Genomic DNA, 10566 nt, shown 5'->3' on the forward strand with positions numbered 1-10566 from the left:
CACCCACTCACCTGTTGCTAAGGGAATGGGAGCCCCGCCCTTTCAGACAAAGGGCCCCTTTGTGAGGATCACAGTGCCCCTGCAAACAGGATCTCGTGAGAGGAAGAGGATATCGCTAGAGAAAAGATGTCACTAGAAAAGGAGAATTTCATGAGAATTACAATCTCTAAAGAGATAGTGCCCATCAAAGTAAAGATCCTTTATCACTCTTTGGTACAAATAAAGTGATCATAAAACACCATGAGTTTTCAGGATTATAATACATTAGATATCAGGATCATACTTTTATAAAGCAGAAAGCAACACAGAGGGAGATTTTGGCTTTATCTCTCTGAGCATATTAAAGGAAGTCTGTTTATGTCTTTCTTGAAACCATGAAGCAACAACACATAGTTCAATTGAACATTTTCCCTTGGGTTTCTATAGACTAATAGTAGATTATATTCTGATGTCCATTTTTTTCCTTGTATCTTAATTAGTGCTTTCTGCTCTAGGGAATATATAGAAGCATAACCTATCTGTTCCATAATAAATAATAAAAGTTAAAATAACCAAATTTTTCATTTATTATATTTTTTCTGTTTTCCATTATTTTTTATTCAATATATTTTTATACTTCAGACATTATCCCCCTCCTGGTCCATCCTCTGATGATTACATCCCATACCTCCATCTCCACCCCTGGCCCCCAACTCCATAAGGATGTCCCTAGCTGCCCCTACCCTACACTACCAGACATTCCCACTACCTGGGGCCTCCATTTTCTTATGTAATAGGTGGGTCTACTCTTACTGAAACCAGACCTGGCAGTCCTCTGCTGTATATGTGTTTGGGGCCTCATATCAGTTGGCGTATGATGCCTGGTTGGTGTCTCAGTGTTTGAGATATCTTAGGGGTCCAGCTTAGTTGAGACTGCAGATCTTCTTATAGGGATCACCCTCTTCCTCAGCTTCTTCCACCTTTTCCCTAACTCAAACATAGGGGTCAGCAGCTTCAGCATCTGACACTATTCTTTTTTAATTTAATTTTACACTCCAGATTTTTTTCCTGCCTTGTCCACCCTCTGACTGTTCTACATCCCATATCTCTTTCCCCCATCTGTCTTCACAAGGATTTCTCTACCCCACTCACAGCACTGGACCTCTAAAGTTCCTGGGACCTCCAGTCTCTTGAGGGCTAGGTGCATCTTCTCTGACTGAACCCAGACCTGGGAGTCCTCTGCTGTATATGTGTTTGGGGCCTCATATCCAGCTAATATATGCTGCCTGGTTGGTGATCCAGTGTCTGAGAGATCTCAGGGTGTCCAGGTTAATTGAGACTGCTGGTCCTCCTACAGGGTTGCCCTCCTCCTCAGCTTCCTCTAGCATTTCCCTAATTCAACCACAAGGGTCAGCAGCTTCTGTTGATTGGTTGGGTACACATATCTGCATCTGACTGTTTCAGCTCCTTGTTTTGTCTTTCAGAGGGCAGTCATGATGGTTCACTGGTCTGGGTTCAGTCAGAGAAGTTGCATCTAACCCTCAAGAGACTGGAGACCTTTGGGAATTTAGACGTCTGGTGGGGTGCATAGGGAAGGGACATCCTCGTGACGATGGTGGGGAGGGGGAAGGGAAGAGGAATGGGAGGGTGAACAATAGAAAGGTGACCAGAAAGATAATAAAATCTTGAATGTAAAAATTAAAAACGAAAACAAAATGAACAAATAATAAAACCAAAAAAAAACCAAAAAAAAAAAAGCAAACTAACACCAAAGTGTATCCAAACTCTACACTCACACTCAAGCATGTGCAAGTGTATGCACATTCATGCACCCATACACAAATGTGTAGAGTCTAGTATATGTTAATTATCTATAGAAAAGGCAGCCTCCCTTGGAATGCTAGATATACCCAAAGTCATTCCATTGTAGTAAACATATTTTCCTTTTCCCAGCAGATATGGCAGTTCTGCTGTTAACCTTTTCTCTATTGGCTTAGTTTTCAATCAATCAACCAACCAAACAATCCTTCATTCATTCATTATATTAAAATATAACAAAATAAAAGAAGATAAAACAAAACCCATCATATTGGAATTGGCCAAGACAAATCAATGAAAAGAGCCCAAGAGGAATGCACAAGAATCACACAAGAATTGTTTACACATTCAGAGTCCCACAAACTACTAAAGTGGAAGCTATATATATATATATATATATATATATATATATATATATATATATTGGATCTTTAATGATTTAGATTCAGAGAGCCTTGATTTGTTGCTGTCATCCACCCCATGTAGCTCTTATACTCTTTGTGTCTGCTCTTCCCTTGATTCTCTGAGATCTAAAGACAGGCATTTGATGAAGACATACTGTTTAGGGAAGAGGGTTCCAAGTTTCTCACTCTCTATATAATGTTTGTCTGTGGGTCTCTATGCCCCAATCTTTCAGGAGGAAGCTTCTTTGTTCCATTATGCTCCTTTTAATCACTGTTTGATTTTGTTTGTTCGGGTATGTAGGCACACTTTTATGCCAAGGACAATGGATTGTCTTCAGAGGAAAACATTCCATTCTGTAGTAAGTTTTTTATACGAGGTCTCAGGAATGAAACTCAGATCATCATGCTTGCAGATAGACATATTTACCTGCTGAGGTACCTCACTTCTCTGGGAGGAATAGAATTAAATTTTATGAGTTTTTGTTGTTTCTGCTCTTTGGTTGGTTTTTTTTTTTTTTTTTTTTTTTATAAAAATGCTGCAAATAGAATGATGCATCCATGCTTTGTAGAAGGTTTTGTTTGTTTTGTGTTTCAAAAAAGATTTATTTATGTAATGGGGAGACACACATGCCACATTGCATACGGATTCAGAGGACAACTTTCAGGGACAAGAAACATTCTTTTACCATGTGGGTACTGGGGTTAGAATTCAAGTTCTCAGACTTTACTGTAAGCTCATTTTCTCTGCTGGGACATCTGTCCAATTCAACTTTTACAGTCTGTATCATTTTCTTTTTATTATTCCATTTGAAAGATACTCCCGTTTTCTGCAGAATACATGACTGAAAGAGATGCTGGTTTTAGAATTCAGTGGTCCCAGGTTTTGAATTAGTATGAAATTCACACAGCTATGTAATATTAAGGAAGACTTGTATTTTCATTTCTTTTTTTCTGATGTGGTATGAATAGTAACTTTTGTTCAGTTTCCTCGACTCTCTCAGGCTGAATTTGAATGACATCAAACCCAACCACCTTCATGAAAATTAAATCTCATCAAAGAACAGAGAAGCAGGAGGGCCTTTCTGAATGAAAGAACAGTTGTAGTATAAAGAGCTGAAAAAATGAAGTACTTATTTTTGCTATGAATATTCATATTAAGAATAAATTAATGTAGCTTTGCGCAGTGGCAGTATCGTAGACAATGAGGTTTATCCGAGGCGCGATTATTGCTAATTGAAAGAATAAATTAATGTAAGTCAGAAGAAAAATGACTGATATCATTCAGTAGCTGCTAAATCCTACTTGGGAAATCCTTACTCATGAATTGTTTTATACATTTCTTTCAACACTTCTATAGTCATAATCTAACTTTAGTAATTACCTTCACTTACATGGATTTTATGGACATATAGGCTGGCATGCATATATGATATTTGTGATACTTTAGAACCAATTACTAGGTGTATTACTGGAGCACTCTTGATAAGCAGAAGTTGAATGAAATTAGTGAATGTGAGAAAATACAGATAAAATAGAGAATTTCTTACTATAATTTGATTTTTTTAGTCCCCCAAAATCTGTGAATTTCAAGAAAAAAAAATCTAAGAACAAGATAAAATATACATGTAAGCAAATAGGCTGCATGAACTTAAACAATTATGTTTCTCTTGTCCTTGGAGAATTTTTTCCATACTGCTATTTGTCTGGTGTATAAGACCACCCAGGACAAGACTTAGAACCCAATAGGAAGTTATGTCTGGAACTCTTAGGGCAGTGGCCATTCTCTCACACATATGCTTCCATTATGTTCAACATAGATTTCATTTCAAATCTCATGTGTTTAGGCAATCAGAAGTGCAGTTATCCATGCTTGCATGCTGCGATGGCTCTAGTTTGGAATGCTCAGTTTTTATCAATTTTGTTATACTTCAGATAAAAATAAAGCATCTGTGAACTTAGTCAACAGATAAAAGTAATAAAATGTTCACTAAATTCTATAGTTAGTCAACTTTCCAGTGTACAGTTGTGGTAAGGATTTAATACATGAACATTTGTTAACACACGTTAGTATAATGCTAAGAAAATATTATGAGCTTAGTAAATTTCTTTCTTTATTACAAGGCATTCCTCTCCAAACAAGGAGCTTTCTATCTAATTGACTAAAGCTGCAAGGTACTTTGTTCTCTTGCGATCAATGATAGTAGACTGATATTTGAAAATGTTTAAGTAGGCCTTGGACATTAGGCAGATCTTGAAGGTTGAATTCTTGGCAAATGAGAGGCAACAATGTTGAGAGTATTCAGATGTTTCCTTCCTTTCTTCTTTCCTTCCTTCCTTCTTTCCTTGCTTCCTTCCTTCCTTCCTTCCTGATATTTCATTACAGTTGAATAGCTTATTATGATAATTCATCATATTTTCTGAGAAAGCAATAACAAGAATGATATCTAACTGCAAAGATATTCATGAGTTGAAATTTTTCACAAGGATAGTCATGGCTTGCATCCACATGCAAAGCACATGTCTGTGGATGCTTATGCTACATAATATAATATTTTTTGTTATCTATCTATTCACTGGAAGGTAGTCAAACACTCAGTGGCTTACCCCTTAAATCGAATTGAGTCCTTCCCTTTCAGCATGCACCCCTTCTGGAAACTATCATTTAATGAGAGGTACATTTATCCTTCCTTCTCACATTTTTTAATGAGTTTTCTTTGATGGCTTCCTATTTAGGCTACTATTTTAGGGGGTTAAATATTTTACAAAAGATTTTTTTTATGGTTTCAATCTTAAGAAAAAATTCTAATTTAAAACACATCCCCCTTAACAAGTAACATAATAATGATTATATGATTTCAGTATTATCCTGAGAATAATTTAATTTGGTACTACTTTGAGGTTATATATTATATTTTATGCTTTATAAAATCCAGAACACTGAACACAATATTATTTATAGTAGTGATAATGGCAAATATTTACACAGCATTTTTGGTATGTCACACAAGTTCTGTGGCATTGACTGAAATTAACTCATCTAATTCTCATAACTTAATATTTCCTGTATTCTATGTTGACATAGTTCAAAATAACTATTTTACTAGTTTAATGTTAAAATTTAAAAAACTAAATTTGTATTATAATACTTAGAGTTGTGAAACTAAAAATATCTGTAAATTTAAGTAGTTATGACAATTATACACACATACATATACATATATACCCACTGTACAGAGTACACAGTATTTAATAATATATTACATAAATATGTATATTTATCAGTTTTGACTTAAGTTCTCTATGCTTGCTGAGACTCAGTATCCTTGTATATAATTTTCATATATATGTATAATATATGAATTTTATCTATTTTCTATGTTTTATAGTATCTAACATCTACTAATATATTTACCATTTAATACAATATACATAATATATAACATATAACCTATAAGTTTATATATTATTTATTATATATATTTAATATATTCTATATAAAGTATTACAATTTTACATATAATCTATATTCATATATATATATATATACATGTAAAACATTACATCTGAGGACACATAGAGAAATAGATTTGCAGACTGCTAAATGATAGGGCAAATAGTTAACTTAAGCCAAGTGGTCTCGTTGTAAAGAGCAATCTCATGAGTATTATGTACTGAGTCTTCTCTTGGAATAATTTTGTTGCCTAGTAAATTTTCAAAAAGTACAGAAATAGCTTTAGGTAGTTTATGATTTATTTTATAATAAATATTCTATGTTATTGAATATTTGGCAAGCAGCATTTAATATTGTTGACCACTTATTTTCTTATTTTAGTAATCAAAGGAATTCGACAACACAATAAATAAAAAGCTTACATTTAATACTGCTATAAATTGTAAAGAATAAAAGAAATAGCAATTTGTATTAGAGTCCAGGGTCTTTATGTGGTCTGTGATGAATTCTAAACTGAATTGTTCATATCCCTGTTCAAATATTTATGTTAGAGAGTTTGAGTTTGACATGTGATATGTTTTTAATCAATAGAAAATATCAAAACTGTTAAGATAACACTCTTGTCATCATAATATAAAACCTCCATTATCAGATGTATCCTGAGGAAGCTATCATATTGTTAAAATCTAGTACATTAATCGACAAAACAAAAAATGTGGACAGTTCTAGGTGAAAAATATTAAAATGTACTTTCAGAAATTAATTCTGTATTAATGTAAATGAGCATAGAATTGGAATATTATTTAATTGTACCTACTTAGAGGAAAGCATCAGCAAATTTTCTGACTATGCTCCAGGGAGACCCTGAAGAAGAGAATATAGGTTAATCATTTTTTAAAATTCCTGATAAGTAGAAGCTTTATACTATAAATGTATGTTAAGGCATATGTTTATGCTAATTTATTAGACACATCAATAGGCAAGTAATGTATGTAGTGGCTTTGAAACCACCAGAATGTGACCATGTTTTACATTACTGCTAGGAATATGAAACAGTAAAATGATATAGTTTTAATCTTAAGACTCTTGAAGGTGCCCAGACATTTCAAACCAACAGTTTTGTCTCTATAAAATTCAATTTAAAAAATAATGAATACAATTTCTTGTTTTTGAAACAACATATCACTGTATAACTGGCTAGGTTGGAGCTCATTTTGTAGACCAGGCTGGCCTCAAACTCACAGAAATGTGACTACCACTGTTATCCAAGGTCTAGTATTAAAAGTGTGCAACACCATGCCTGGATACCTTTATAAAATTCATCAGGAAAAATAGCACATATGAAATAAACTTTATAGTATATTTTAAATGTACACATAATTAAAAGAAAATAAAGTTTTATTCTAATAATAATTGATTTAATTGTGCCTATAGTCAATTGAATTTTATGAGGTAATAAAAGATTTGGACTGAGGTTTTTGAAGTGTTAGAAGCAGCACTCACCTTCTGAATACATGTAAATGGCAGGCTGTCAAAAAATTAAGAGAAAACTAAAATTAACAAGCTAACAAACTAAACCACTCCCTTTATGTAGTCAAAACATTCTAAGTTTGCATAACAGAAAGATATGGGCGCCACCATGTTTATTGTAGCATTAGTTGCAGAAAGAGCAAAGATAGAGAAACAGTTTTGATGCCCATCAACAAATACATAAACTATGGTATACATAAAAATTTAGTTTTATTAAAATACAAAGAAGAAAAAACTCACATGTTATAGAATAGTGGATATAAATATAAATTCTCATGCTAAGGAAAGGAGCCAGGGTCAGACAAACACCATTTACTCTCAGAGTTTCATCTGAGCTGAATGGAATTATGTGGGGCAAAGGGAATTTAATGTGTTTAGGGAGCAGAAAACAAGAAAGAGTAATTCAAGATAAAAACAAATATGACACAGACCACATGAAGCTGATGAAGAAGGATGACCAAAGTGTGGATGCTTCAGTCCTTCTTAGAAGGGGGAACAAAATTATCCATAGGAGGAAATATAGAGACAAAGTTAAGAGCAGAGACTAAAGAAAAGGCCATTCAGAGCCTGCCCCAACTGGAGATCCAGCCCATATATATACAGCCACCAAATCCAGACAATATTGCTGATGCCTAAAAGTGAATGCTGACAGGAGCCCGATATAGCTGTCTCCGGAAATGCTCTACCAGAGCATGTCAAATACAGAGGAAGATGCTTGCAGTCAAACATTGAACTGAGAACAGGGTACCCATTGGAAGAGTTAGAGAAGGGATTAAAGGAGAAGAAGGGGTGTTCAACCCCATAAGGAAAACAGTATTAACCAGCTTGAGCTCCCAGGGACTAAACCACCATCCAAAGAGTACATATGGATTAACCCGTGATTCCAGCTGCATATGTAGAAGATTATGGCCTTATTTGGCACCAATGGTAAGAGAAGCCCTTGGTCCTGCCAAGAATCAACCCCCCAGTGTATGAGAATGTCAGAACCAGGAGACAGGAAGGGGTGGGTGTTGGGTGGTGGAGCACCCTTATAGAAGAAGGAGGGCAGAATAGTGGTTTTATGGATGGGTACCCGGGAAAGGGGATATCATTTGAAATGTAAGTAAAAAATATCCAATAAAAATATGACATTCATTTTCTGACACACATACCTACACATATGTGACAATAAAATAAAAGGGAAATATTTGGGAAAGAAGAAGAAAAAAAGAGTGGGGAAGATGAGTAAGAGATGAATATGATAAAAAAATATAGTATGTGTATGTTATTTTCTTTTATGTTACAGGGATATTAAGATACTGCCATGGGTGATATAAGATACTTTAGACTTTTGACAGGATTAAGACTAATAAGGACTGTGAGAAATTTTGATGTTTTATTAAACTTTTATTAAAATTAAATACAGAAATATATATGTATATATGATACATGATCACACAGATATGCATTTATATATTCATAGTCACATAATTTCAAAATAGGAGGGGAAATATGAAGGACACTATACTATTTGCAGGAAGGAATAAGGTTGATGAAAATATATTAGGAACAAAGGAGTCAGTGTATTACAAATAAAATATGAACAATGTAGGGTGAAATGTATGTATGAAAATATAACAGACCTTAACATTTTGTGTATCCACTTGAAAAAAGTTTAAGCCCCATAGAAATTTCAAGGAATGGATCAGGTAGGAGCTTTAAATGATCATTTGGTCAAGGTGACTCCATTCTTATTAATTAATTAATGGTAGGTTTATGGATTGACACGAAACAGATTCCTTTTTGTAAAATTCCTTTCATGTGTTGCATTTTTCTCCTCAGGGACTTGTAGAGTCCCAAACTTCAAGAACACCATATAATGTGATTCCTTGATCAGACTTCTGGTTAGTTACTCCAGTCAGACTTTCATCCTCATTAATTAAGTGTAGTTCAATCATAGCAACAGAGGATTGGCCAAGGCAGCAATAAAACTGAAGTCAAGATATTTAATATATTCTCTTTAATCAGACCAGTAATGTCCCTTCAAAGCAACATATGATGGATGAGTCTCTTGTGAATTACAAGAGAGGCCAGGAGGTTCTGACATGCCACTGTGTGAAATAGTAAAAGTAAATCCGGGGTCATGGTGGAAGCTCCAGACTGTTAGAGATGACAGATCTTTGAGACATTTACTAAAACAGCTGCACACCTGGAATGGAATCATCCTATTGAAGAGAGAGATCTATGTTTCAAGCAGGAAAGCTAGAGGACTAAAGGCATGTAAGCCCTTAGACACTAGGTAAAGAGCTATAGGATTTGTTATTTCCCCTGCTAGGTTTCAAGCTTGTGTTGGTAATGTTTATTCATTATGCTTTAATTCCTTACTTTTGGAATGGGAGTATATAGCCTGTGACATTTTATGTTGAGGATATGTAATTTTCCTTTCTATGCTATTGTTTAAGATATTCCATATACTATGCTATGTTTAAGATATGGCAATGAGTGTAATATCCTTTAAACTTTTGACAGTATTGAGACTTTTTAAGTTGATGAGAACTTTTTAAGTTGTATTAAATGCATTTTATATCATGAAATGATTAAGAGCTTATGGTGGGCAGGGAATGAAATAGGATGGTTGGGATGAAAACTACCCCACATATAGGGTGATTTGACTGAGAAACTATTCAGGAAAAAAAAAGATAGAATCAGGAAGGAAAAATGGTTTCTTGTTTGTTTTTGTTTGTTTTGTGTTTTATGAATGGTGTGTATTGCAGAAGGAGATTATGACAGAGAAACCAATTTTTGTTTTGCCTATTGGTGTGGGTTTCAAAGCATGTAAGACCAGTCATTTTTCTTTTCATGGTAATTTGAAAGCAGCTAACATTTTTCTTAGCTTTGAAGTATCACCATCCTCTAATTATGCATGAAGTTATCTCATCATGGTAAGTGGCACAATCTGAAATGGACTCATCTTATTATTCATTGGTGTCTGCCATTCAGAAATTATATAGACTACAGGTATTTCAAAATGACTTGTCTCCCTCTGAATACCTTTCTCAGAACAATGAGACACCAGATGTTAAACTTAGGTTTGCCAGCAAGATACAACTCCAAACAATACTATGTCTTGGGTAGTTTGCAGTTATTAAACCACCTTTCCTAACAATTCTGTGAGAGGAGACACTCTAATGAGAAGTTCAGACAATCTGTTTTTTAAACTGGAGAACAAAGTTTCTATTAATTTTGTCCTATTCTAATATGGCAGCTTTTGTTTTATCTTATTCTATTTTATGATGTGTTATAATTAATCCCTAGAAGTCTGTTAGTTTTCTAATGAGAAATAGAAAGAATGGATTTGAATGAAGAAAGGGGAAAATAGAGGAATAGAGGAAATAGGAACCATAA

At 34.2% G+C, this 10566-nt stretch overlaps 1 pseudogene; it reads left to right on the forward strand.

Moving 5' to 3' along the window:
* The first annotated feature begins 3373 nt into the window (after positions 1-3373).
* On the forward strand, positions 3374-3533 carry LOC116889565 (annotated as a pseudogene).
* The last annotated feature ends 7033 nt before the right edge of the window (positions 3534-10566 follow it).

Source organism: Rattus rattus, chromosome X (assembly GCF_011064425.1).
Source record: "Rattus rattus isolate New Zealand chromosome X, Rrattus_CSIRO_v1, whole genome shotgun sequence".
Classification (NCBI taxonomy): Eukaryota; Metazoa; Chordata; class Mammalia; order Rodentia; family Muridae; genus Rattus; species Rattus rattus.